We start from the raw sequence: 8,501 nt of genomic DNA on the forward strand, positions 1-8,501 counted from the left end.
GTATTCAGATACATGTATTTAACAATCTGGTCATTCATACACTGAAGTTGAATTAAGTTATATCTTTATTCTACCATATGAAAAATCAGAAGCAATGGGTGCATAATCAGAAAGAAATGTGTGACATTAGTGACTTGTAGTGTAACCATAGAGTTCTAGATAATACTTGTCATTAACCAATATATCACGTGACTAACCACGGGTCCGGGTAGTCCTGTGGGTACCCGGGTCCTACTCAGGACCCACCCGACCCGGGTAACCGAGTTACCCGTCCCAGCCCTAGTAAGTGCACAGCCCAGATACATGAACGTCACGGAGGTGGCAAATAAAGAGAAATATAGTATGTGTGTCGGACAGTAAGTTTAAGTCCAACCTCCGAAGCAACTGATGACCAAGTTGCAAAGTGTATATTTCCAATCAAAATGCTGATCATTTCTTCGTCTTAAACCATTATGATGACGTCACGATATTGATTATGTATTTGATTCGTTAAATATGCTCCCACCACCAGAGACGGTAGATATATAGTCAAGGGTTCAGGTATCGAATACAAAAGAGAACACTAGACGATCACATCATCTGGCAGTGTACCACCAAGGATTTAAAGCCTGAGATACAAACTGTTAATGACCTGGTAACATCAATTAGACACCACCGCACACACCTACAAGTTCACAAGGGCATACGAGTAATGCAACAGACATTGTACATTCACGTTCAAATAATGGAAATGAACTGTGACATATGTATATGAACTGTGCAATAACATATATAAATAGATTTGTTGGTTTGTTGTTTAACGCCGCACTCAGCAATTTTCCAACTATATGACATTCTGTAAATAATCGTGTCTGCACCAGACAATCCAATGATTGACTTCATGAGCATCGATCCTCGCAATGTGGGATCGCTGACATGCATCAACCAAGTCCGCGAGCCTGACCACCCGATCCCGTTAATCGCCTTTTACGACAAGCATAGTCGCGTTTTACGGCAAGTGTGGGTTGCTGAAGATCTATTCTACCCCGGATCTTCACGGGTCTATATAAATAGAAGTTAGGTTGATAGCTGAGAAAAACATTTCTTATGACAGTACTTGCATGACTACGATGAGACCTATTGTAAATAGTCACTAGATGGCTGAAATATTGCCGATGTGACTTTAAATATTAACTCACTCACTCACTCACTTATTGTAAAATAAAAGAATTTGTCATATAAAATCTTGTTCTTAATTCTGAATTGATTTTCGAATGCGAATTAAATTTATTCTAATACTTCAACAGTTATAATATTTCATTATTGTGTGTTATTTATTATTATGTTGGGTTTTTTAATAATAGGTTCGCGAAAATCTTCTGCCTATCGCTAAAGTCCAAGGTTGACAAGTCACTGAGTGAGTGAGTTTGGTTTAACGCCGCTTTTAACAGTATTCCAGTTATATCACAGCGTGTCAGCTTAATGCTGGAGGAAAGCCCAAAGTGATGCAGGTCTCAGACGTTTACCACTTCGGAGAAACCCATGAGCACGGGTATGGTGCTGACAAACCTAGAAACAAAATCGGGGCGAACCGGGATTCGAACCCACAATCATAGGTTTCTGTCGTGCCCAAGGGACGCAACTCTGCACAGCGAATAGCGGCGCCTTAGACGACTGGGCCACCCGTGCCCCCGACAAGTCACCGAGACCACTGCCACAACGTTATCACGAAGAACTCTCTGCTTGTTGGTGAAAGGAATGAGGAGAACATATCTCGTGCATCACCCATTCCGACCTTCGACGCCAGGAAGGACTACCTGTTCCTAGCAAGTAACAGAAGCAGAGCAGGGCAACTCCTGGAAACAGGATACATCGACGTCATCCACAACGCCGATGCCACATCTCTTCTCCTCAAGTTGTGAACTGACACTATGTCTTGTGACATTGAGCTGTGATTTTCATGAATATGAGTTTGAATTAAAGGATTTTTGTTACCTAGCCTAAGTAACCTTTTCTATGCATGCAATTTATTAATAATTATTCATTTTTATAAGAAATATTACACATTTGCATAAATCATCCTCTTTAAAATTTACATATACATTCTTCAACTATTTGCAATACCTAGATGTCAAAATTATTTATCCTTTCGGTATATAGGACAAAGTAGACAAAAAGAGTCTTTGGATAACAACTTCTTTATTATACTGTGATAGAGACTTTTCAGTGTGGATCCCTGTATCGTTGTCAAGCAAGACTGAAAAATGAACATGGTACAGAATTATATACATGTATGGTGGATGAAGGATTAACAGTAACAACAATTATCATCTGGTATTATCATATGTAGGTTCGCTAATAACAACAGTGAGTCAGTGAGTATGGTTTTACGCCGATTTTAGCAATATTCCAGCAATATCACGGTGGGGACACCAGAAATGGGCTTCACACATTGTACCCATGTCGGGAATCGAACCCGGATCTCCGGCGTGACGAGCGAACGCTTTAACCACTAGGCTACCCGACCGCCCCCTAATAACAACAAGGAATATATAGTAACAACACGAGAACACGGGTAACAACACCCGATGACTGACTGTGACTGTGGACAATTCTATGAAGGCGAAACATTCCGCCCTATTAACACCAGAATCAAAGAGTACAAAACGTCAGCCATCACACCAGACAGTAAATCAGCCATCTCGCTGTCACAGTATAGTAAAGAAGTTGTTATCCATAAAAAAATATGTGTCTACTTTGTCATCCGGCAACTTCTAAGAAATGCCTATCAAACAATTTATCGGCATATATTAATGCTTAACAGTGATATATTGTTATTATGTAAATAATGACATAAAAAATATGTTACTATGTTACGATATTTGTTATAATCAATTCATGTTTCGTGGTTGTAATGAAATTAGTCCCCAAGTCTGGAGCGCACACTTTTCTAATCTGTTGAATGTTGATCTAGGTGAGGTTACGTGTGGTTCGAGCCAACCCGAATCATGTATACAACCGGATCCAAACACAGCTTCTTTAAATCAAGATGTTACTGAACAGGAAGTCTCTAGCTGTATTGATAATCTTGCAAACAATAAATCTCCAGGACCAGATGGCATCTCAACTGAGTTCTTTAAAGCATCAAAACTTTACACACTTTCTCTCTTTACATTAATATTTAATAAAATATTCCAAGATGGATCTTTTCCTGATATCTGGGGAAAAGCATTATTTGTCCCATCTTCAAATCTGGTGTGAAGGCTGACCCCAACAATTCAGAGGCATATCACTGATAGACTCTATGTGTAAGATATTCACTTCTATTTTAAACAATCGGTTACGACAGTGGTGTGATCAAAATAATATTATTCACGAGACACAAGCAGGATTCAGATCAAACTATTCCACTGCTGATCATATATTTTCACTCCATGCAATGATCCAGAAATATGCCTGCAAAAAGAAAGGTAGATTCTACTGTTTGTTTATTGATTTTTCAAAAGCTTTTGATACTGTTAAACATGATATATTACTACAAGCCTTAAAATGTGGGTATAAATGGGAAATTCTTCAATATTCTTTCATCAAGGTATTCACAACTATCAGCCTGTGTAAGAACTTCAAATGGATTATCTAGTTACTTCCATTGTAATGTTGGCACTCGTCAAGGGTGCATCTTGAGTCCCCAGATGATTATTATTTTCATCAATCAACTTATTAGTATGATGGAAGAATATGGTGGACAAGGTATATATATATATCTCCTGGTGCAAATAATCTATTTGCTCTCATGTTTGCTGATGATGTTTCTGCAGTCGCTGATACTGCATTACAGTTACAAAAAAAGATAATTGGTTTGGAATTGTTTTGTGAATTAACTGGTATGAAAGTATATTTGAAAAAGACAAAGGTTATGGTGTTTCGTACAGCGGCCCACTGCGACACTATGAGAATTGGTCTCTTCACGGCCAGAAGCTTGAGGTGGTGTCATTTTATAGATATTTAGGTATAGTGTTTACACCCAGACTAGTTTGGACTAAAGCACAGTCCTACCTTGCATCACAAGCAAATAAAGCCACAATGACAATATACAGATATCAAAAGAGAGTAGGTGATATTGATTGTACTGATCTCTTCAGGATTTTTGATGCAATGGTTACACCAATATTGTGTTATGGGTCAGAAATCTGGGTAACAACATATTGTAAAACTACTGAAAATGTTCAGATAAGATTGTGCAAATATTTCCTGAAAGTTGGTAAAATTAATGCAATAGTATGGTACTGGGTGAATGTGGTAGAGAACCACTTCAGCTTACATACATGTCACGGGCAGTTAAGTACTGGTGTAGACTAATCACTCTAGATAGAAATAGGCTACCTCATCAATGTTATTTAATATTAAAGTCTCTTGATGATGCTGGCAGAGTCACATGGGCTACACATATCAAACACTCTCTATTTCAATTTGGGTTTGGTTTTGTATGGATTAGCCATGATGTTGGAAATATAAACATTTTTATCAGATTATTTAAAACAAGACTTCTTGATAATTTTAAACAAAACTGGTATTCTACACTACACTCTTCTCATAAATGTGCTAACTATGTGTTATATAAGACACTTTTACACGTGGAAACATACTTATGTATTGCTATTCCTTTACATTTGAGAATCTGTTTCACAAGATTTAGATGTGGCAATTTTAGACTTATGACAGAAACAGGAAGATACACTAATATACCATACCATTTAAGACTATGCCCTCATTGTAGGCTAAATGACAATTTTACTTAGAAGACGAGATTCATGTTTTACTTGTATGTGATGCATATACCTATATTAGAAAAAAGTATATTAGTAAATACATTAGAAATGACAGTGCAGTAAACATATTCATAAATATTATGAACACTCAAAATACCAAATTTCCAAGAATGCTACATACGGTGTGTGTGTGTGTGTGTGTGTGTGTGTGTGTGTGTGTGTGGATGTAAAATAGCGCTAAGAAGTGAAACCTTTATATGTCTGTATTTTGGGCCACTGGCCTCTATACTGAATAAAATTGTCTTGTCTTGTCTTGTCGTTGTAATGAAATATCTTTACATACTATAGTAGATTATGTCAAGTAATTTATTCTTGAAAACAGCATCACCAAACGTTGAGATGGCCCCTCTCACCAGGCGAGCTGAACCGGATTAAGTTTGTTTAGCCTAAAGAAATGTAAACAATACCACGTACTAAACGTGCAATTCTGAACGTGCATTTTAAACAAGTAATAACTGACGCAACTAAATGTATGGGCCATTATGCAGAGTTATAGAGAATTTATTTATCAACCATAACATGGTTCACATCAGAGGAATCACTAAAAACTGTGGATTCCGGAAGCAGAGTCTACAGATTTTCACGATTTCTCCATAATACAGTCACAGCCTGTATTTTCCCGTGATTGAAACTATCGTGAGTAAATGATGAGCAAGTGTAAAATTATAAGTGAGATCGGCAGTATTTCAGCCACATTGAGACAAAAAGATCTTGAAGTGATATTAGGATAAGGACTGAATGACAACAATGGGCCACATACAGACTCCATGAAGGAAAAAATGTTACCAAAGTTTTGAAACTAAAGAAAGTAAAATCAAACTTCACGAACTAATTATGCAATATCGACCTTCTGAAGGTACTTAAGGCTACTGCATCATACGGACAATTAAAATGCGTTGCCGCACAGTTGTAAAATATTCATATTAACAAAATGACAAAAATGTAAACGACATGCCTTTGATGCCTTTGAAATTGAGCGTAAACAACTCAGGTGAGACGTATTTATGCGACAATTGTTAAACATTTAAATACACGGGTTAATACTAAGTCACCCAAACACATGCGTTGTAAAATTTTATACTTTTGTGAATTCGTAACAGTCGGTTTGATGAATTATTCAAATCTTTTACGTTAGAAATAAGACACGAAAACTGGTTCTCGCGAATGAACTGAAATCAATCCCAAAAAATTGAAATAGCAGTAAATTGCTAATTTAAGTTCAAATATTGTTTCAATATCCTCTACTTAAACGTCTTCCTGTAAAACAAACTTTGCAAATCAAAACAGAAATATATCCATGCCATCGGATTCTCGTTCAATTCCAATTAATAAAAAAAAATTCAGTACCCCATTCTTTATCCATATTCCGTTTGCGGAAATATAAATGTCGTCTGCGCCGTGCACCACGTGATCCCCGACGGAGATAACTCACGTGATTGACATGCGCAATGATGCAAACAATTTCTTCCGCCAAGTCAAGAGTGTCTATTGCATTGTGATGAACCTCTCTCAAGGTGTCGTCAATAGATAAAAGGATTAGAGGTCGCCCTGTCAATATGGGGCTTTGAGAGACCGATACTACGAAGGTTTTATTAGCCATTTACTGGAATTAGCCGCGACTCAGCCGAGAGAAGCTTGCATGTAATGAATATTGCTTCTCGTTGGAGCAAAATTATCATTTTTTCAAGGAGTTAAGATGGGAATTAGCTGAATTAATTTGTGGGCGGAAAATTACTTTCCCTGTGCACAAGAGGTTGGATTGAACTCATAATTGCTTGTAGCGGGGACATGGAGAACGTTTGAGAAACGTGAAGTTTAATGTTGCTGGTAATATTTTGGTGTTACTTTTAACAATTCACGTAAAATGCAATAAATACGGTTTAGTCTTTTTAAAATATTATGTTTTAGCCCTGTTGTTTTTTAATTAAACTATTATCTTTTGATCCTGATTGTTATAATTTCAAATATATTTTTCCGTTTGTCGAGCGTTCACGCGGATTCAGTTTGTTATGGAAAGACCAAAGGCATGGGAACCTCGCTATAGATGTATTTCTTTGAGCACATCTCTTTCTTAAATCAGCTTTTCGATTAAACCATTTACTACCCACAGGGCAACGAATTACCTATGAAAACATAGTTTCTTCATGCCGACTGGCTAGTTCAAGCCAATTTTTCATTGTACTTTTTGTTTGCGTGACATAACAACGCATTGTTGCAAACAATGGTATTATCCACAAAGAATATTACCCCTGTGGGCTACGAGCGAGTGTAATAACACATGTGTATATTAGTAATTCTTAAAACTGATTGGTCAGTGGAAATACCGTAACGTCACTTTACTGCACTGTGATGTCATCCATTGTTCATCACGTCAAAATTGATATTTACGTCAAAATATTAAAATATTTACGCCAGTGACGTTTCTTCAGGCACTTAATTCGGGTTTCTTCAGTTTCCGTGGTAAAATAGAAAAAGGTGATATATGGACCAGTCTACGTGCAGTCGACACAATGTTTGCCCCCAGAGAATCGATGCTCTAAGTCGCTCGCCGGAGTCTCGTTAACACTATTCGTAGTCGGTCACTGAGTACATATAACCTTAAACTCCTTGCAACGTGTTGGTTATATGCATACGCGTTTTATTTTTTTATTTTGATTGAACCCACTTTTTTCGTTATCACCAATAAGTTTTGATATGAAAGATTACCAATAAATGTAAAGTTGAATGTAAATACAAGCAAATATTTGTTTGTATGTTTAAATTTCTTGTTTAACGCCTCAGTCAGCAATTGTCCATCTACGTGACCGATCCATTTAGTCGCCTCGTACAGGTTGGTTACTGAGAGCCAATTCTAACCCGGGGCGGTCGGGTAGCCTAGTGGTTAAAGCGTTCGCTCGTCACGCCGAAGACCCGGGTTCCATTCCCGACATGGGTACAATGTGTGAAGCCCATTTCTGGTGTCCCCCGCCGTGATATTGCTAGAATATTGCTAAAATCGGTGTAAAATCATACTCACTCACTCAATTCTAACCCGGAATCCCAATGAGAAATTAACATCCCTTCAATGATAAATGTACTTAAGATAAATATGTCAAACCTTTTCTTATTTTACTTCTTTTATTAAGTTGCTCTTATTCTAGAATGTCATATTCAGTTGGTTATCCCTCGCACGTTCTCTCCTCTATTTCACCAGTGTAAATGTTGAGGCCTATGTCGGTTACTATAGCTGTATGGTACACTATACTACTCAAAAGAAGTTAAAGAAAAGACGACTTTTTTTCATATTATATGAAAAAACGGGTGTTCTTTAACTTCCTTTGAGTGGTATATATAATCTGAAGACCCGGCGTGGGTGGATAATTACACATATTATAAATGCATTCATATTCGATACGCTTGAAACAACGTTACAATATATGCCACCTGTGTGATACACCAAACGTGTCATCTAAACTGCCTGGTTCCACTAGAATCTGGTCACAAGTGATCATGACAGTGTTATTTGCCGATGTAATACGCGAATATCTTTTGACACGTGGGATGAAATAATATCGAAGAGTGAGTGAGTGAGTTGGGTTTAACGCCGCTTTTAACAGTATTTCAGTTATATCGCGGCGTGTCAGCTTAATGTGGGAGGAAAGCCTGAAGTGATGCAGGTCTCAGACGTTTACCACTTCGGTGAAACCCACGAGC

This window comes from Haliotis rufescens, unplaced genomic scaffold (assembly GCF_023055435.1).
Source record: "Haliotis rufescens isolate VD_foot unplaced genomic scaffold, xgHalRufe1.0.p SCAF_2, whole genome shotgun sequence".
In the NCBI taxonomy this organism is placed as follows: Eukaryota; Metazoa; Mollusca; class Gastropoda; order Lepetellida; family Haliotidae; genus Haliotis; species Haliotis rufescens.